Source organism: Nyctereutes procyonoides, unplaced genomic scaffold (genome assembly GCF_905146905.1).
Source record: "Nyctereutes procyonoides isolate TBG_1078 unplaced genomic scaffold, NYPRO_anot_genome, whole genome shotgun sequence".
Taxonomy (NCBI): Eukaryota; Metazoa; Chordata; class Mammalia; order Carnivora; family Canidae; genus Nyctereutes; species Nyctereutes procyonoides.
Window position 1 is genome coordinate 62,738,556 of NW_026575146.1, and position 22,444 is coordinate 62,760,999.

Below are 22,444 nucleotides of genomic sequence, written 5' to 3' on the forward strand. Positions count from 1 at the left end.
TGTGATGAGCAGTCACCAGACACATGCTAAAGTGCAGACAGGAGTCTCCGAGTGGTTGGGGGACACGGGGTAGGACGGACACTGGGTTATCGATTGCAAAAGACTATGCTTTGGGCATTGGTAGCAGAAGAGTTGGGAGATCTCCTGTATGAGTTCCACACTGAGCAGCGTCCCTGGACAACTTTAGAACTGGTGGCTCTTGCTGACACAGGGTGGATCCGGTCACAGATATTGTCACCCTACTGCACCACCAGGCGAGACGCACGTCCTGAATCGGTGCGGTCCAGTGAGTGTGTTTGCATGCCTTTGAATCCTGTGTGTGCAAATCAAGGGGCCACGTCCTCTTTCACATACACGCCACTCCCCAGAGCCCCCTGCCAGCGGCCTGTCTTGCTAATGCAAACATCACAGAGACAACTTGCTTACAAGGAGGACTGTTCACGGCTGCCCACCCCAAACCCCCGCTCTGAATCCACCCATTCAGCCTCTCTCTCTCTGCAAATAAAACCTTAAACCTTCAAGTGGAGATTTTGTATGAACAGAGTCTTCCGTCTCAAGGTAGAAATGATTCTGTTATGTGTCTTTCCTGACCACTGAGCTTCTGAACACAGAAGGGAGCTTGCACTCGCCGGTCATCGGGGCCTAGGCAGAGAGAGCGAGCCCACTGCAGGGACTGGCCCTTTAGCCAGGCCGAGGCAGCAAAGAGCAGGGAGGACTATTCACTCAGAGCCTGGTGTTTCTTTTCAATTAAAAAATTCAGCTGGAAGCAACACGTAGGATTGTCTGATGCGCTGTGGGCACACTCACACATTTTGTGATTTTTAATTTTTATGGCAAAATTGCCTGATGATGGATTAGTTACGTGGTGAAGACTTAGGGCAAACACACATGTGGCAACACTGCCCAGAACAGGTACTGCCCGCACCTGTGATGATGATTCGCATTCTGATTCCCACTCACACTGTCAAGACTGCACCATGTGCTTTCAACTTTTCCAGTAACTGCCTGAAAAGGTAGAGGCCCCGGCTTTTCTGGAAGCACGGTGACTTTTCATTGAACTCTGGAGCCAGGTTTCCTCCCAGAAGTCTTGATTTCCCTCTGGGGAGGAGAGCATTAGAGATGGAAGCCGGGCTCTCCAGGGTGGGGGGTTAGGGTGAGACCTCTGGTCGCTGCAGCCCTCGTGGGCTCCTTCTTTTGTCCCTGAGTTAAAGACAGCACATACTGATTTTCTCACTTTACATCACACAGCCTAGTCATGTGAGAGAATGAATGTTTCCATCTGTGACTAAGACTCTCCTCCACTGATCCATGGGGTGCTCTCTCTCTCTCTCTCTCTCTGTCTCTCTCCCCCCTCTTCCTCTCTGCTCAAGTAGAGAGAGAAAAGAGAGAGACCCCCATCCCCACCCACACAGACACATTAATCCATTTACTCATTCCTGCTGTGGCCCGGGTCCTGCTTCGGGGGTAGTGGATACAGCAGTTCATATAGGAGCCTTGAAGTCATCATGATAAAGTGATGAACCATCACGAGGTCTTTGTTCTTACTCTGTGTGAGGTGGGAAGACCTTGGCACAGGTTCAGCAGAGAAATGACTGGTGGGGTCAGATGGCTAAGAGTCTGAGCTTTAGTATCCTGGAAAGTTAGCCAGTCACCCTGTCGGGTAGGCGCTCACAGGGGCTTGGGCCCCTATTGCTCCCAGCAAAGTCGGCATCTGCAGGAGCTGCCTATGCAGGTTCCCTACGCCCAGACCCTGGCCAGGCCCCAGCCACGTGCACGGGCATTGGCGTATGTCACCAAGCAGGCAGCTGTGAGCTTCTAGAGGGTGCTCCTTATGGCATTTTGCATTTCCTCCTCTCCCACAAGACACATTACTTATTACCCTGGGAGGTAAGCAGATACCTTGGGGAAGGATAGGAGAGGTGGTGGGTTTCTAAGCCTACCTGGAGGGATACACCATGTTTAGGGTCAAGGCTGCTTGCTGTGCAGACCTGCTCTGAAGGCCTGACCTTTGCAAAAACACAGGAAAATCAAGGAGAATTGTTTCCAGTAGTGATTGACGTGACTTACGAATTTTGACTTCTGATTATTTGGGTTTTCTTCCCAGCTTTATGGAGCTATGATTGACAGATAAAAATTGCACATAGTTAAGGAGTACAACGTTATGCTTGGATATACATGTACATTGTGCAATGATCACTGCAATCAAGCTAATTAACACATCCATCACCTCTGATACTTGCCTTTTTTTGTTGTTGTTAGTGGTGAGAACGCTGAAGATTTGCTATGTTAGCAGACTTCAGTATAGGGTGCATTTTTATTAACCACGATCCCCAGGTTGTACATCAGGTCCCCAGAACTTATTCACCTTATGACCGAATTTTGTGCCCTCTGACTCCCACGTGTCTGTTCTCCCAGCCCTCAGCCACCCTGGTGGATACTCTTTTTTTCTCTGCATTTGATTTTTTAGATTCCACATGGACGTGAGATCAAATGCAGTATTTGTCTTTCTCTCCCTGGCTTATTTCCCTCAGTGTAATGTTTTCCAGTTTCATGCATGTTGTCATATGGCAAGTATTGCTTCTTTTTTAAGGCTGATTAGTAATATTCTTCACATATTCAATGTATAGCTCATATATTCAGTGAACAAGGCGGTGCAGACCTCTCCTTAGAGAGTGCTTTTATTTCCTTTGGGTACATACCCAGGAGTGGGATTGATGGATCACATGGTCATTCTAGTTTTTATGTTTTGCGGAGCCCCCTCGCTGCCTTCCGTTATGGCTGCACCAGTTTACATCCCACCAACAGCGTGCAAGGGTTCCGGTTTTCTGCACATCCCTGCCAGCCCTTGTTACCTTGACTTTTTGATATCAGCCATTCTAACAGGTGTGAGGTGATACCTTAGTGTGGTTTTGATTTGTTTTCAAGTGTGAGGTGATACCTTAGTGTGGTTTTGATTTGTTTTAACAGCAGCAACCTCGAAGCTAGGTTGAGAACCGCCCAGTGGGGAGTGGGGAAACTAGTTGGAAGGTCCTTAAAGATATCCCAGAGCAGAGATGATGGCTTCTTCTAGTGTACATGTGAAATTGGCCATGAAACTTAAGATCTTTGGGCCTCAATGTCCTCTCTGTAGACAAGAGTAACAGCATCCTAGGGCTGCTGTCGGTAACACATAAAATAGAGAATTTGAAGTGACCCCCCTTGGTAATCTTGCATCTAATACACGCTGGTGCTACTCTTACTCACTTAACATAAGTGATCACTAGTACAATTGACGTTTCTTTTTGGAAAACAATCTACATGAAAAATACTTGAAAGTTAATAATTATCCTAGTAACTCGAGCATTGTATTAAACAAACAATACTAGATCTACACATAATTACCTGACAAATCTTAACCACGAGTATGGTACTCGAAACACTGAAATTCTTAAGTGTCCATGAAGAGTAATGTAAGCATTTTTTTTTCAAAAATAATTTTATTTGCATCTTTCTTTACCCAAATAATGTTAGAGAAAGATGAATAAAAATGATAAATTCATCAAAAACCATTTCTTCTATTTATTTCTATGATTTAAAATCCATGAGATTGTATAGGTTTCTTTAAAATAGTGGAGTGGAAATGATTCAGCCATCCTACATTTGGGAAGCAACAAATCGGAACCAAACAGCATAACGATGGAGGGGAAAACTATATATTCAAAAAAGTTTCAGTTGTGCAAGGTAACCAAGTTCTGGAGATCTGCTGTATGATACAATAAGGTGCCTGTGGTTAACAGGACCATTCTGTAGGCCGACAAATTTGTTAAGAGAGCAGATTTCAGGTTAAATGTCCTTGCCCCAAAGTTAAACAATAAATGGCAGGGGAAGCAGAAGGAAACTTTTGGAGGTGATGAATGTGTTTCTCACCTTGACTGTGGTAATAGTTTCGTAGGTGTATATTATACACCCAAGGGCATCAAATTGTATACCTTAACACTGTGCAGATTTTTAAATATAGAAATTGTACTTCAATAAAGCTATGACTTTTTAAAAATAAACACTTCAATTCACAACAAAACAAACAAAAAACCCAATAAAGAAGGAAACAGGTATAATACAACCCCGGATATTAAGAGTAGAGAATGCCTGTCATACGTATAAGCCCTGAACCAAATTTCAAACCAGATGGGGGCCCCAATCAACTCTGAACCCTGGACCTTTCAAACCAGATGGGGGCCACAATTGACAGAATGCTCTGGACCCTCCCAGGGTCCACCCAGGCTGCCCACTCTCTGAACCCCACTTTACTACTGGAGTTTCAGGTCTTGGCAGCTTCCCAGTTGGCCGGTGAGAGCCTACGGTAAAAACCACCACAGGCCGGAGGCACCCATTGGCCCTTTAGACCCATCGACTCCTGAAACCCACTAGAAAGTATACACCCTTTGAAAGACAGTTATTGGTCTTTAGTAAATACTGAGTACAGGATCCCTGACTATAAAATAGTCTATAAAATAAGGCCCCAACCCCAATTATGATGCGAGTGTGAACAGAAGTCTCAAATTGCCAAGACAGCTCAGGAATATTTTACCAGGAAGTAGTAAAAGTGGTGCTTCCAGCAGCAGAAAAGATGCAGCCTGGGTGGACAAGGTCTCAGGCATCCCTGACACCTCCCTGGTGCCTCACCCAAGTTGCTGAGGTCCCCACGGGTGCAATGGGGTCTGGGACATGCACAGGCCTAGTTCACCGATGGCCCCACCCAGATGACATTGTGTCTGCCAGTGAGTGCGGTAGAGGGCACCCTGCAGGGCGGCACGGATGGCTGTCCAGCCTCTCCAGCAATGTGGGCCCCCTGAGACCACATTGTTTCCTATTTAAGTTTCCTGAACATGTGGCACCTGATAGCAGCGTGGACCTGCTCCATATCACCCACAAGCAGCTGGGGTCCTTGTGTGTTTCCATAAACAATGACATGGTCTATAGTGGGTGATAAAAAAAAAAAAGACATATAGCCCCAACCCAGACTGCACATCTCTGGTGACCAGACAGGGGACTCAGCATGACAGTTCCCCAAAAGGGACTTCTCCTTTGTGCCATGTGCTTGCTTAGACTGTCTGCCCCTTCTCCTCCAGCATGCTTTTGGTTCACCGTTACTGACCCCTGCAATGGCCTTCCAGCCCCTTCTAGGCTTTTCTAAGGACTCAGAGAGATATGGGACCATGTGGCCATGAATTAAGAAAATCTGAGAGTCTGAGAAACCCACTTTAAAATCTTTTTTAGCGTTCAAAATGTTGTGCTAAACAATTATTAAATATGATGCTTTTTTCCTAATTAAGTTACATAAAAATGTGTTTTCTATAAAAACACTTTTGTTCTTATATGTAACCCTTCCAGCCAAGAAATCTAAATGAAAATTAAAAAAAGACAAATTTGGAAACTTACTAAAGTTTTGGTGGCTCCGTAAAATGTACTGACAACAAGGAACTGGCAAACAGACCCGACACCTAGGAAAGCATGGAGGAGAACAAAAAATATTAATGATACTTGTGTTTGTTTGTTTGTTTGTTTTTTCCAGAATTACTCCAGCTTTTCCCTCCTCCCGGCTGCCAGAAGGCTGATCCCGTGATCTGGCTCCATAACATGGATGATGGGAAGCAGAGGAGCCCAGCACCTGTGCTCCCCGCACAAATGCCATCTACACTTGTCAGGTGCTGAAACTGATGTTACGGACAAACAGAACAGGTCGCCCCTGCCTGCCTCAGGATGTGCCTCTGAAACTAGAGCCTCAATAATTCCAGCTGGATCATTATCCCTTTGGAGGAGAGGCCCCATCGTTAACCTGCCACCAATTACAACTGACCTCTGTCAGGGGCCCTGATGTTACAGACTTTGCAGACAGGGCCCACGCGTGCCGTGGGATTGGCTCCTCGTGTGAGGCACTGTCAGGACATCAGCTTGGCCTGGGGTCGTTCCCATCAGCCCCAAGCTCCCGCCCAGCAGTGTTGGAGCTTGAACGAGCGCCTGGGGTCAGTGAAAAAGGTTGAAACAAACATTTTAAAAGCCTCCTAACTGTGTGGAGTAGGCCCAGAGAGGCACCTGTCCTGACTTGGGAACTACGGGACTCATGTCTTCTACAGAGACTCCGTCCTACTGATGGGCACTGGGGTGAGGTCCACCTTTTGTCTTTTGTGAATATGCTGCTATGAACATATTTAAGAATCCATCTGAGAGCTATTTGCAGATTTTTTGAGTGTATACCTAGCAGTGGAATTGCTGGGTCATAGGGTATTTCTGTGTTTAATGTTTTGAGGAACTTGCAAAACTTTTCTGCAGTGGTTGCACAATTTTACACTCCAACCAGCAATGTAGAGGGCTCTAATTTCCTCAAAACCTTGCCAACACTTTTTATTTTATTTTATTTTATTTTATTTTATTTTATTTTATTTTATTTTATTTTATTTTATTTTACTTTATTTACTTTGCTTTACCTGAATGGTAGCCAGCATAGTAGGCATGAAGTGGTATCTCAGCGTGGTTTGGTTTGTGTTTCTCTGATGACTGTTCCTTCACGTGCTTGTTGGCTATTGGTAGATCTTCTTTGGGGAAATGTCTGTTCAAGCTTTGTGCAGCTTTTAGCTGGATTGTTTCCCTTTTTGTTGTTGAGTTGTACGAGATTTTGTGCAGTCTGTTAATTAAACCCTTATTAAGATGGATAACTTGCAAATATCTCCCCTATTCTGTTATATTTATTTTCACCCTCTTGATGGTACTCTTTGATGTACAAAAGTTTTCAATTTTAATGAAATGCAGCTTATCTAATTTTTGCTTCATTGCCTATGATTTTAGTGTCGTCTTTAAGAAGCAATTGTCCAATACAAGGACCTAAAAGTTTGCCTGTATGTTTTTTTCCATGACTTTTAAAGTTTGACCCTTTAAACTTAGATATTTTTTTGTCTTGTTTTGAGCTAATTTTTATACGTGGTGTAAGGAAAGGGGTCTGCAGGGATCTTCAGCTTCCCAGCACCATTTCTTGAGAAAATATTTCTTTCCCTATTAAATTGTCTTAAAAATTCATTAAACTCTTTTTCTGTGGTTGATATATGTATGTTTTGTTAATTTTGTGATATTTTTCAAAGAGCCGAATTTTGGATTTCTTGATTTTCTGAATTGTTTTTTTTTTAATCCATGTCATTTATTTCTGCTCTAATCTTTATTTTCTCTGTCCTATTCGCTTTGACTTTAGTTTGCTTTTATTTGTTTTTTCTTCTCTTAAGATGGAGGGATAGGTTTCTGATTTTAGATTTGCCTTATTTTTTAAAGTATCTATTTACAGGTATAAATTTCCCTCCAAGCTCTGCTTTAGCTGCATCTCAAATTGTGGCATGCTGGATTTTATTTTTGATTCATATTAAAGTATTGCTTAATTTCTGTTTTTATTGACTCAGTGGTTATTCAGTAGTGAATGGTTAATGTCCACACCTTTGGGAATGTTTCTTGTGTTCTTCTATTATTCCTGTCCAGCTTTTTTCCATTGGGACCAGAGAAGATGTTTTGTATCCCTTTAATCTTTTATGATTTATTGAGACTTATTTTGTGGCCCAATATATGGTCAGTACTAGAGAACATTCCAAGTCCATTTGAAGAAAATGTTTGTTCTCCTGTGGTTAGGTGGAGAATTCTAAAAATGTCTCTTAAGTCAAGTCAGTACCTCGTGTTGTGCATGTCTGCTCTTTTCTTGTTCTTCCGGCTAATCATTCCACCCATTATTAATAATGTAGCACTTATTCTCCAGATATTGTGAAATTGTCTATTTCTCCCTTCAATTCTATCAAATAGAGGAATTGTGGAATTCCTCAATTCTTCAAATATTTGGGCGAGGGCTGGGCTCTGTTTTCCGATTCATATATATTCATAATTGATACATCATTCTGATTAACTTTTCCTTTTATCATTATAAAATTGCCTTACTTTATCTCAAGTAATGTTTTTTGTTTTAGTCTGTTTTGTCTGATATGTGTAGCCACTTCTTATGATTACTATTTGCTTGCTTTATCCTCTAGCCTACTTTTTTTTATTTTCAACATATATGTATCTTTGAATCTATCTGTCTCTTGTATACCAAATATATTTGGATCATGTGTTTTTTAATCCAATCTATTAGATGTAATTACTTTAAAAATATGTTTTGCATCTGCTGTTTTAGAATTTGTTTTCTACATGTTTTATATCTATTTTTGTTCCTTTATACTCTACTACCATCTTGTTTCCCATTAAATAGGTATTTTCTAGTGTACCATTTAATTATATTTGTATTTCTTTTACTATCTATTTTCTTTAGTTTATATTATTTTTGGTTGATTATAATGAGCATCTCAATTTCTAATAATCTTGTTTTCAATAATGCCAGCTTAATATCAGTATATACTAGCTTTGCTTATATATATACTGTTTTCTTCCCTTTCTTTGTGCTATTATCATAACACAAGTTAGCTCTTTATACATTGTATCAACACAGTTTTATAATACTGCTCCAATCAGTTGTCTTTTAAATCAGGTGGGAGAAAAAGTTTACAAACAAAACATGCCTGTACTATATTGTCTTTTGTATTTACCTACATAGTTATGTTTACTAGTGTTCTTTATTTCTTCACATGGATTTGAGTTACTGGCTAGTGCCCTTTCATTTGAGCATGAAGGATTTTCTTTACTATTTTTCATAAAGCGGATTGTCTATGATGAATTTCCTCAGTATTTTTTTTTATCTGAGAATGTCTTAAATTATCACTTTAAGGTAGTTTTGGTGAATATAGAATTCTTGGTTGACTTGTTCTTTCAGCACTTTGCATATGCCATACATTGCTTTCTGGCTTCCACAGTTTCCAACAAGTCATCACTGACTGGCCTCATTGGGGTCCCTTCTGTGTGTTGGGCCACTTCTCTCTTGCAGCTTTCAAAATGCTCTTCTTTGTCTTTAAACCATTTGATTATGTTGCATCTTTGCACCAGTCTCTGAATTTATCCTACTTAGAGTTCACTGAGTTTCCTGGATGTGGAGATTAATGTTTCTCATCAAATTTAAGAAGTTTTCAGCCATTTTTTCAGGCATTTCTTCTGTCCTTTTTCCTCTCTCATTTTGAGACTCCTATTATGTGAATGTTGGTGCACTTGAGAGTGTCTCATCAGTCTCTGAGGTTCTTTTCATTTTTTGTTCATTTTCTTTCTTTTTGTTTCTAAAATGTACAATCTCAATTACCTTATCTTTAAGTTTACTTATTCTTTCTTCTGTCAGCTCAAATCTGCTATCAAGCCACTCTAAGATTTCCATGTAGATTTTTAATTTCTCTCTGTTGATATTCTCTATTTGGTGAGACTACTCTTATACTTTTCTTTAGTCTTGAGATACTGTCTCCTTTAGTTCTTTGAAAATGTTTATAATAGCTAATTTAAATTTTTTAGTAAGTTCACATCTGGGTATCCTCATAGATAGTTTTTGTTATATGCTTTTTCCCTGAATATGGGACATATTTTACGTATTTCATCATTTTTTTGTTGAAAATTGGATATATTAAATAAGAAGATGTGGCAACTCTGGAAATCAGATCTCTCACTTACCTAGGGTTTCTTGTCACTGCTGTTTTTCAGTGTTATTGTTTGTTTACTAACTTTTCTGAACAAATTCTATAGAGTCTGTATTGTCTTGTGTGGCCAGTGAAGTCTCTGGACAGTTAATTTAGTAATAAGCTAATAACAGAACAGAAATTGTCTTCAATGCTTTGCAAAATTAAGTTTTTTGGACTTTGCTGAGGGTCTTTGTGTATGGTCTCAGGACCTTCTCACGTCTTTCCTGGACATGCACATGGTGCTACATATACACGTGGCTTTCTAGATGCCCAGGAATATGCTGAAGTTTTTCAAAGCACTCTATTTCCAGGTGTTCCTCATAAGTTTTTTAGTCAGCTGCTTGTTTTTCCTATTGCTACCACTGCCACCAGTACCTGTGACATCAAACAGCTATCACAGATTGTTCTGACAAACTCTCCTGGGGGAACAGGCAATTTTCCCTGAACTGACTCTGAATCAGGTAAATAAAGACAAGCCTTCTGAGTGGAGAATTTCTAAGGAAATGCCATATGGGTCAAGTAGGGAAAATTTCCTAAAGATAACTTTTGGGGAACTCCTGACCCAGTCTGCCTCCTTTAGTGATTACTACACTTTGTCTTCATGGCTACCATGATTACAAGACTGTTGACTTTCAAGGCTATAGTGAAACCAGAAAGGAGACTGGAACTGAGCAAGTCAAAACACCATAAAGCTCACTAACCCTATCTCTAACCCAAACCCTAACCCAAACAAACATATCACTCAAAAATTACTGATGGGAAGATAAAATACTATAACCACACTGAAAACACTTTGGACATTTCTTATAAAATTAAATATTTAATAATTATATGACCCCACAATTACATTCTTTGGGATTTATTTCAAAGTAATGAAAACTTATGTTCACAGAAAAACCAGTATGCAAATATTTAATAGAAGCTTTATTCATATTAGCTAAAAACTATAAATGACCCAGATGTCCTTCAGTGGGTGAATGGTCAAACTGCAGTGCATCCATCCCTTGGAGTACTACTCAGGAATGATATGAAACAAACTATTATACATGCAACAAATTAGATGAATCTCCAGAGAATTATGCCAAGTAAAGGAAAATGCAATCCTAAGAAGTTGTATACTGTGTGATTCCATTTATATAATATTTTTGGAATGATGAAATTTTATAGAAAATAGATAAGTGATTCTCAAGGTTTAGAGATGGAGTGGGGGCAAATATGGGGGAGGTGGGTATTATAAAAATGGAACACAAGAAATCCTCATGTTGGTGGAAGTGTTCTGTTTATGACTACATAAACCTACACAAGTAATAAAATTACATGGAACAACACACACAGAAGCATATACACATACACACACATATAGATAAGTGCAGGTAAAATTGAGAAAATTCCTATAATACTTTGTATAGAATCAATATCAATATCCTGTTTATGAGAATGTACTCTGATTTTGCAAGATGCTAACTTTGGGGGAAATTGTGTAAAAAATACATGGGATCTCTCTTTATTATTGCTTACCACTCCATGTGAATCTACAGTTGCCTGAAAAGAAAAGTTTAATTACACAAGAAAACTTTGCATAATGTATGATTTGTTTACATAATATTGAGGTGACATATTATAGTGATGAGAACAGATCAGTGGTTAGCAGGTATTAAGATTGAGTGTAAGTGTGAACATTAAGTGGTAAAATGAGGGAATTTTTTTTTGTGTGTTGATGGATACCAATTGCAGTGATCATGAATCTACACAAGCTATAAAATTTTATACACTCTTCTCTCCAACAAATAGCACATGTAAAAACTAGCAAAATGTGAATAGGATCTGTATTGGACTTCATTGTATTTCACTAATATCAACTTATTTTAACAATATGCTACAGTTATGAATATATTACCACTAGGTGAAGCTGAGTGAATGGTACAGGGAAACTTTGCACTATTTTTAATGTTTGTGTGTTTTAACCTGTTAAAAATAAAAAGTATTAAAATAAACAAGTAGTATTCACATATGAATGGACTGGAGGATTAATCTAATTGAAGTCCAGAGATACAAAAAGACACAGAAATTTAGTATATGATAAAAGTATCATTTCAAACCATGGATGGACAGAAGAATTGGATTGCTTGACAAATAGTGCTGACATAATTGCATAACTGCTTTGAGGAAAAGCACGAAGGTTGTGTTCATTCATTATACCTAACATGAGGAACCGGGCAGACTTTCTCTTTTTTTGGACAGAGTAGACTACATGAGTTTAATTGGCACAACATTCACTGAAGATACACTTCACTTTTACACAGTTTTATAAATAGAAAAATACATTGGTGCACAAAAATATGGTAGTTTGATATCCAAATTCAAACAACTGATCTCCAAAGAGGATACAGATTATTTATTAAAATTATTAAAGATGGTTCTTGCATCTTGCATATGGTATCATGTATATATTTAATTGTGTGTTATATTTGAGGCCAATGGGATCTGTAGCCAATTGTTCATTTGGCTCTTGAAAAAGGTAAACATGAATATTGTCTTCTCTTTAACTATGTAATAGACCATATAAAATGCTGCCTGATAATGTAACTGTAAAATTATGATTCACTCCACTGATGTTTTATGGCAACTTTATAGGGGATTGCTTGTGATTAGGACCCTGCCTTTGTAATGTCTGAATCTTTTCCTCACTAGAATACAAAATCCAACTGCACCAGGACTCAATGACTCCTCCATTGAAAGGATAGAGATAAGTAAAATTTTGGTATTAGTAAACTAACCACAGCTAAGTTTTTTAAGGGAGTGGTGGGAAGGAAAATCTAGGATACTCAATGAAAATTCATTTGAAAACTATCATGTAAAAGTACTTACTTTCCATCAGAGCTGTATTTTTCTAGTTATAGTTCAAATATTTACCATCACCATGTACATTTATTTTTATTTTTGTTTAAATTATAGTGAGTGGGAGCACCTGGCTGGCTCAGTTGGTAGAGCATGCAACTCTTGATCTCAGGGTCATGAGGCCAATGTGCCCACATTGGGCACAAAATTTATATTAAAAAAAAGTCAACCAATGTTTGACAAAGGAGCAAATACCATACAATAAACCAAAGATTCTTTTAAAAAAAATTATGAGTGATATTTCTTCCTGAAAAGCCATTACGCTCTTTAGAAATTTCTATTTACTTTATTTAAACCACTCTAACAAATAAGAAATTTTCTCTTTGACCATCATAAACACTTGTCATGAAGCGTATTTTAAACTTACCTTTAATTTGATATGAAGACACTTTGGCAATGCAGAGGAATCCATGTCCTTGGCAAGACCCAGCAAGTACAATAAATGTCTGTGATCTCAATTAAAAATAATGGTTATGGAAGTCTTCATTTTTTAAATATTGAGCTTCAATATAAATGTAACTGCTTAAACACAAACATCTTTCTTCGACCAAATAGCAAATAAATATTTTATGTAATTAAAAACTAATTCCCTCCATTCCACCAGCATAAAAATAAAACCAATTGCAAACATCCATAATACAAATTATAAATTATAAGAAATTATAAATTTCTGCATCATAAATTAGAAGAAAAATGAGATAAATGTTTTCACAAATAATTTGAGCATAAGCACCAACTATGTTCAAATGTGGCCATGTAGAAACACACAGCTACAGTGAAATAAAGCCATACACATCGAATTCCCTGGCCCTTCAATCAACTCTTCCGAGCGCATCAGTTGCTCATATTACCTGAAAATACTCCTGTCCTCACCCTCAGGCCCTTTTCTATCCACAAGAGTCACCGTGAGTGCACAATTAGGCTATCTATTTTGTCCAGAGTCTATAGATATAACCGTAATATATCCTATATTCATCTTAAATAGAATGATTCTATAAATTAACACTTGAGGACATTGAACTGATATTTGTGTATATTCTTGTTTAACATTCAAGCAGGTTAGATAGCATTTGGAAGGGCCCCTACAGCGCAAGTAAGATTGATAAATTTGGGTTAAAGATTGACAGTTTTGTAATTGTATCTGAGTTTGGGCATCAGACTCTAGACTCATCTATGTTAAGGCAAGTGATGGTGTCTTAAGTCATTATACATAATAAATGCACTCTCCTTTGGTTCCAAACCCTAAATTCCTGAATGATCTACTGCCTTGGGCTAAGGTTTTTCAAGGCCCTTTTGGCTATGTGAGATAGTTTTCCTCTCAGGCTGAAACTTAAAGAAATATTTACAAAGCTTGTGCAGATTTTTTTTTTGATTGGGTCCATTCTAAGTATGAATAAGACCTCAAAATTAGAACCTAAAAGAAAATAAATTTGACTATGTCATATTCAAAAATTTCTCCAATAGCAAAATTCATCATCTGTAAAGATGTAAAGCCAAATACATAAATAAAGTGGAAAAGAATATTTTATAACTTACAGACCCAACTAAGAGCGTGGTATGCTTCCTATGGTCCCTGGTCTAACGTCACGCTGTTAGAATGTTTTGACTTGTTCTCTTGTCCTTGGCCTCTTTGCAGGTTAAGTAGCCCTGTCTCAAGGGGGCATGTCTGTGCTGACCCTTTGGGACCTGAACCCCAGGCAGCTTTGGCAAACCGACTCCAAATTGTGTCTCTCCTGCTGGCAAGTGATCACCCATCTCTGCTGGCTGCTCTGACTCCTGGTGGCCTCTTGTCAGGCCTCCCTGCCTCTCACTCAGGGTCAGAAGTCAGAAAATGCGTCCTGTATCACCTACATGAGGTGCAGGTCGCTCTGGATGTAAAACCTCTTAGGTCATGGCAGTCTCACACGCGTGATATGTGTATGTCCACTATTTCTCAGCAGGAGTATTGATCGACTGCAAGTTACTCTCTCATTTCCCCCATTTGACTGGTCTTCACAAGACAGTTAAAATAGAAAACTTAAAATGACACAGTTTCGATGAAATCAATGTTTTCTAAAATGGGTAGTTGTCTAAGAAGTTACCTGACTTCATTATCCTCATTCCTTCCTAAAACGTGAGGTTCTATACCACCGATAAATATAAGGCACAGTGATGGCAAACATGGTTTTCTCTCTGCCTCATCCTGTTCAAACTCCTAGCATAGCTGGGGCATCCCATACTGCTGGGATGAGGTCATTTCCCAAAGCCTCTTGGGTTCTGGTCCCAATTTTCAATGGGATAAGATCAAACTGACATTCAGGTGATTGATTTTGACTTTCCTGGAAAGAAATAATATATTCAAGATAATTACTTTTTTAAGTTAACTACTCTTTTACACACACACACCATACACACTGGCAAACATTTCCTATACAAGTAGCTCATTACTATAGGTTTTATTTTTTTTTCAAATGACATATTCTGTAGTCATATTTAAACCAATACTAAAGACTTAATTTGATTCCACCACCTGTTCATGCAGCCATAAATAAAATCCATTTGCTTGAACTATCTGTGAATATGGATTATTTTAAACATAGATGGTTCTTCAGTGCTCACCTATTCCTCCGGTGTCCCATTCATAGGAATGAGGAATTATGGAATATTCTCTTGTAATATTTTTGAGAATCAGAGGGTATAATTATCCCCCTGTTATTTTACATTCCCCCAAATGCTGAGTAGATGGAGGTAGCACATTTTATCTGTAGTTCAGGGAGATCGACAATGCCCTGCGTGGCATGGTCCAGCAGGGACAGACACATGTCAAGATCTGATGGTCACAATGAGCCACAAATGGCAGTGAAGAGGCTTGGGTGATGCCACTGAGAAAATGTTCCACGCATTTCTCCCCCTGGGTACCAGAGAGAGTCTGGAAGAGGAATTAATCATTTCCTTCTCTGGGGCGTAGAGATGGGTGTTGGAAGAAAACAGTGGGAGGGATTTCCAGATCTATCCTATTGCAGTTAATTGCATGATACTGGGCCAAGTGTTCAGTCTTGCTTTCAAAATGAAAATGAAAACTTCCAGCTGCTTAACAGTTTACTAAGAACAGTCCTCTTGTCCAAACAAAGACAAGCTGAAACAGCCCCCAGGTAACCACAGCAGCAACAATAAAAAGTGAATGAGTGGGCTATGTGGATCAGTACCAAGGACCACTGGGGGAGACTGTTAGGAACCCATGTGCTTCCTCAAACAAGGGGATGCGCTTCATGGAAACATCACAGCCGACCCAGGGTGTCGTGGGGTCTGTTTGACCTTAGTGCTGACAAAAGCCCACTGTTTGAGGGGGTGCAAAGGAGCCGATGGGGTGTCAGCATCCTGGGAGTGACGGAAGCAGCCTGATAAGGGGTGTGGGGTTTCTGGTGGGGTGTGTGTGCTGCTCTGTCCCCCATAGGTCCGCCTCTCTGAGAGAGGACGCTTTTCTGTGTTTGCCTTTATTCTTCTGTTCCCTTTGGTCTTCAGCTCTGATTCACTAGTCTTCCTGGAGGCTCTTGTGCTAGTACACCAGCCTCATCTCACCTTTATTCACTGGAAAGGAATTTCTCTTTGTTTGCAAAATTGTTCTATCTCTTCCCCGCCTCATCCTGTCTCGGCTCCCGGCTTGTTTATTAGGGTGCGCTTCAGAATAAAGTTTCTCCAAGGGGCAACTTTGGGACTTTGATTGGAATGATATTGAAGTTTCAGAAAGTAAGGGTTATTCATTTTTATGTATGTTACCTGTCATCATTTACCTGAAAATGTGCAGTGCTTATCATTTCTGCACGAAATTGAACTTACTTCTTTGTGTTTTCTTAAGTGCTGTTGTTATCTTAACTGAATCTGGTTTTCTTTTCTAACTGATATATATATATATATATATATAATATGTGATATGATATATATGTATATGCATATATACATGATATATGTTACATATGTGTTATATATGTTATATATCATGTATATATGAAACTCTGAGTTTTCTATATGAATTTTGACATATATAAGAAACTTTGAGTTTTCTATATAAATTTTGTCGTGTTATAAAGTAACATCTGGTTTATTACTCCCAGCGATTCGTCTTGGATTGTTTCCCCAGACATCCCATCATTGGCAAATCATGTCACCTTACTACCTTCATTCTAATTTTATTCCATCTCCTTTTATTCTTGCTGGATTCCACTGATCTATGGTTGGGGAATCCACCTTGTTATCAACGGCAGTGGAGGGGCATCTAAATTCTCCATCGTTAACTAAGCAAGTGCTGCCTGCTGGTTTGTTCTCATATCCTTCAAAAATCATGTTACAAGTGTGGTGTTACATTCCTCTTTGAGTACATGAGGGAATTGTGGGGGACAGAACTTCAGATCCCAGACCCTGTGGAGCCCTTTGCATGACATTCAAGTCCGCGCCCTGTTCCTTAAACTCTGTGGCATCACAGAGGTGACCTGAACTCTGTGCCCCACTTCTTCATCTGCGAAATGGGTGCGATGACACTTACTTGTGAGGGTTCTTATGCATTGGGATTGGTAAAACCCATAAACAGTCCCTGACACATAACAGGTGTGGGATAGGTGTTTGCTTTTATTCTAACTTTCTAGCTTTATATCTGTTATCTGTATTTTATAAATGTTGCCATTTATTTAATTGCATTATGAAGTTTTCAGAAGATCTGACATTTATTTATCAAACTTCTTTTTTCTACTGTTTAATTAATGTCTGCCTTAATTTCTTCTTACTTTCTATGATATGTAGTTTAAATATATATAGAGTAATGAATGCAAGTCAGATTTTATAGAACAAGCTAACAAACAAACTAAAGAACCCAGAAGAAAGATACAGAAAATTGGAAACTTCCCCCTTCAGCTCACACTCTCACGGCCTGGGGATTTTCACCGATCCAGATTCAGCTGGCATGCTCCCCCTACCTGTTTACACATGTGCACACATGCAGATGTGTTTGCACATCTGGGGTGTGTGTGCATGAATAGGTGCACAATTCTGTGCCTCACAATTTTGACTTGCAGTGTATCTTAGCAAGATTTTCGGTCCAATACACAAACATCTACTTTTCTTGCAGCCTCCAGATGGAAGCGATGCCTGCTCTGGAAGCCAGCCCTTGTCAACAAGATGCAGGACATGTGCACATGCTCGCTCCCCTGACTCTTGTGCACAACGTGGAAGGAGAATTCTGGAAGTGGAATTGGTCTCTCAAAAAGTAAGCCTGTTTTCAAGTTTGATGCACAGAATAAGATTTCCGACGAGGTGTCTGCCGTCTATAGAACCACTGACACGTTCCGAAGACGGCGGCCAGTGTCCCATCCTTGCTGTGATCAGAACTCATTGTGATTGTGGTTTGTACCACAAGATGAGGGTTCAGGAGGGGGGGTGGCAGGAATATTTTCTTCTTAGTTTGCATTTTCTCTTAACTCCAGTGGGTCTGAGCATCTTTTTATAGACTCATTTGCATTTGGATATGGGTTGCCTTTTGTTACCCACTTCTAGTTGAGTGGGTCCAGTTGGTAAAATTGGGTTCTGAGCAATTTGGACAGTTCACAAGAGCTTTACTTACTGGGTCAGTGAGCACTTGCTTCCCCAGGGCTGCCTTCGGTCAGCAGCTGGGTTGTTGGCTTGGCTCCAATCTCTCTCTCTCTCTCACTCTCTCTGTCTTTAAGTTTAGGGCGACAGAGCAGATATGAAGTAGCTCCTCACCTGGCCTCCCCACTGAACTCCTCCTGGGCTGTCTGAACGAAGGGAGATTGCTTAGTGGGTGCTTGCTCTCTGCTCATATGAGACATCTGTGCGCCCATGGCCGGGGTGGTGGACGAGCCTTCAGAGATTCCTCAGGCCAATTCCTGCCATGCCAAACCATGCTTGGCATCACAAGGACTTACTCAGCTCTGAGCGGTTTCTTCTGATGTGTTCAAGAATGTTAGTGTGGCAGATGCAGTGTGCTCTGAAGTTGTCCTGATGAAGTTAGAGTCATTTCCTAGTGAAAATAGACGAAGTTATCTTCTCCAAAATTCATTCAAGGAAATTTGTAAATGGATATCTGTGCTCATATCCTTCCTGGAAGTCTGAAGGCAGTTCTTTGTCACTGGCCTTCAGGACTATCTTTATGGCAGCCCGCTCTAGGTGAATGGATTTTCCAGGAGGGTTACTATATATCAGTTCCGATTATTTATTACTGTCAGCGAAAATCAGGCCCAAAATGGGAACAAAATGTCTATTATCCTACCGCTGATAAAGGAATCTCTAAATGGGCAAGGCTCTTGCATTAGCAAGATGATTCTCAGAATCTCCCGAGTGACTAAAGCAATCAGACGTCTGAGTGAATCCAGTCTGGGCCAAGGATCCAAGAGAATGTGTGCCTGCAGGCAAAGCCAGGGAAAGCCTGGCAAGGTCTGGGAGGCAGAGGGTCACTGAGGAAGGGGACAGGGTGGGCAGGAGGGGAAGGACAGTCACAGACAGAACCTGGGGAGTTGGAGTGAGGGAAAAAGAGAGGAGGAATCTCCAGCAATGGGGTCTGCATGAGAGCACAACACAATTGAGGAAGAACAGGGAGACAAGGGACAAGAAGAAGGGAATTAGTGAGGAAAGGGATGCCCTCAGGGCATGGGGGAAGTTGGGCTACCGCTAGATTATTCTCTCCAGGCACATTTCACTCTAAGAGGAAAGTTATCACCTTTTTTTTTTTTTAAGATTTTATTTATTTATTCATGAGATACAGAGAGAGAGAGAGAGAGAGAGAGAGAGAGAGAGGCAGAGACACAGGCAGAGGGAGAAGCAGGCTCCATGCTAGGAGTCCAATGTGGGACTCAATCCTGGGACTCCAGGATCACGCCCTGAGCCAAAGGCAGACGCTTAACCATTGAGCAACCCAGGTGTCCCAAGTTCTCACCTTTTGAGGGTCTACAAAGCCCACAGTATAACTGCATGTTGATACTGGGGCAGTAAATAATCTGACCCCAAGTCTCTTAAGCCAGGAGAGCTAAAGCATACTTACAGTAACGAGTAGGTTGGATGAAGCAAAAATAAACACAAAAACAAAAACACCCCCAAAACCAAATCTACTGTGGTCTTACATTTTTAAAAATAATTTATCTTTAATTCATAAGGAATATATAAATATAAACTCCATAATTCATACAGTAGTATCTTAGTTTTTCTTTTTTAAATTTTATTAAAAGATTTTATTTATTTTTTTGTGAGAGACACACAGAGAGAGAGAGAGGCAGAGACACAGACAGAGGGAGAAGCAGGCTCCATGCAGGGAGCCCGATGTGGGACTCGATTCCAGGTCTCCAGGATCACGCCCGGGGCTGAAGGCAGGTGCTAAACTGCTGAGCCACCCAGGCTGCCCTATCTTAGTTTTTCTAAATGTTACTAAGAAAGTTAAGCACCTGGGCTGCTCAGTTGCCCATCGGGGAGGCCATGTCCCAGTGCAGAATAGGAGCAGGTGCAGGTGCAGGTGCACTGCAGCCCAGTGCAGCACCCGGCTGGGGGTGGAGGCATCTGAAACCAGTCCTCTTGGGCAATTGGAGGGTCTCTGTGCCCTGTGCGCCCTCTGAGCCAATGGGACAGTGGAAGTACAGCCCAGAGAGTAGCAGAGAGGAGCCACAACCTTGCCACCCTGAGTTCAGTTCCACCTAGATGTGAGTTTCCCCAAACACAGTGGGTCACAGGCAGACGGGTGAGCTGGGTGGTTAAGTCCATTAAGGCTGGAGCCCTTGTCACCGGTCTTAACCAGTCGAGACTGTGGAAGAGGCTGGCTCACCTTACCAGGTTAGACTGCAGGCTGGCAGTGGCTGCCTGGGGCTCTGTTGAGAAGTGGAGGGTCAGGTCAGGGCACAAAGAACGTGGCCATTGGCCCATGATGTGTGTCATGGGCTTCATGCCACTAGTGTCAAGACACCTGCATCTTTGTCTTAACTTTGTGAAATGCTCCCGTTTATAGCAGCTTAATGACAATAAAATTACATTGAGGCAGATAGATACAGTGAGTATAAGAAAAATGATTTAAAACTTGAACATAAGGGATCCCTGGGTGGCACAGTGGTTTAGCGCCTGCCTTTGGCCCAGGGCGTGATCATGGAGTCCCAGGATCAAGTCCCACATCAGGCACCCTGCATGGAGCCTGCTTCTCCCTCTGCCTGTATTTCTGCCTCTCTCTCATTCACTCTCTCTCTGTGTGTCTCTCATGAATAAATAAATAAAATCTTAAAAAAAAAACTTGAACATAAGACAGGGCAGGGTGGTTCAGTGGTTGAGCATCTGCCTTCAGCTCAGGTCTTGATATTGGGGTCCTGGGATCCAGTCCTGTATCGGGTTCCCTGCAAGGAGCCTACTTCTCCCTTTGCCTGTGTCCCTGCCTCCCTCTCTGTGTCTCCCATGAATAAATAAATAAAATCTTAAAAAAAAAAGAAAACCTTTAACATAAGACAAAGACATGAGGGGTGGCTCTTGCCATACCATTTGGAGACAGTTATAACAGGCTGAGCCAGGGATTACGTGGGGGAATGAGCTTCGGTCACTGTAGCTAATGGTCACAGACTTAATGAAGCCACTGTTCACGTGTACATTTCTGACCCCTGGAGAGGCACCTGGTCTGTCTGGTAGAGAACATAATCCGGAGGAATAGAATTTATTGACCAGGAGGGTGTTAGCCACTTTTATAGCTAACTCAGCATCTCAGGCTAACCACCTTTGCCAAATTGCCTATGATGAGCTTGCTCTTCAAAGAGGAAGCTAGGTCTTTGATCCTGCTTTGCAATCTTATCAGCTCCTCATTAATTAGCAGGTTGAATAGACTCTTTGATATGCATTCATTTTATATTTGCATAATGGTCAGTTATGTTTTTACTTTTGAAGGTTCTTCTTTAACACGAGTGAGGTATCTAATTGTTCCTGGATATTTGTGATCCTCTGAATCTCCTTTAAAACTCCACTTAAGCTTTTGCAAATGCTCAGATCATTGTTAATTATTTTAGTAATTTAATCTTTCAGCCGAAGCATAATAATTGGTCTAAATTTTTTTCCTTTCTTCGATTGCTCCTAGGAAAAGCCTGGTTGATGACTGTGTGGTTGTAAATACACATCTAAGAGAAAATAAAAAACATTTTTAATAGATGGCCTTATAAACTTCACAAGAAATGGCAAAAACACCCAGTTGGTGGGATTACTAGCAGATAAACTAAAAAGTTTATCACATATTTTCTTAAGAAAATTTAAATAATTTAGTTCTATAAATGCACTTGTCATGCTTCTGGAGGTGAATGAGCTACCTTGTCATTGCCACTCCCATGGCAGTGAATGTTGAAAGTGTCCTTGAATCCATAGCTCTACTGTGCTTGGTAGGTCTCAGTCTCTATGAGACACTGGTGTCCCTGGAAAGATTTTGGAAATGCTGATTCCTGGGTCCCACTTCCTGAAATTCTAGCTTATCTGGTTTGGTGAGTAGCCTGACCATTGGTCTTTTTAAGTGCTATCCAGTAGACACCAAGGCTTAGGACCACTGCCTGACGTTGACGATTGTCGACCATCGGGATCTCATTCAAAATAAAAATTCCTGGTTCCCACCACTCAGAGGTCCTGATGAAGATGGTTTGCAGTGGGAACAAAACCATGAATGAATGCTGACCTCAACCAGGTCTAGGACCCACTGGCTAAAAGCATTTGTTTTGGTAATAATTGATAATACAATTACATTGATCAGAAATGCTAATGATCGTCCTGAGCTGGCTTTACTCATTCACGTGTTTGTGATTCACTTTTTATTTTTTTTTTTTAGGATTTTTACTTATTTATTCATGAGAGACACAGAGAGAGGGGCAGAGACACAGGCAGAGGGAGAAGCAGGCTCCCTACGGGAGCCCGATGTGGGACTCAGTCCCAGGACCTTGGGAATCACACCCTGAGCTGAAGGCAGACAC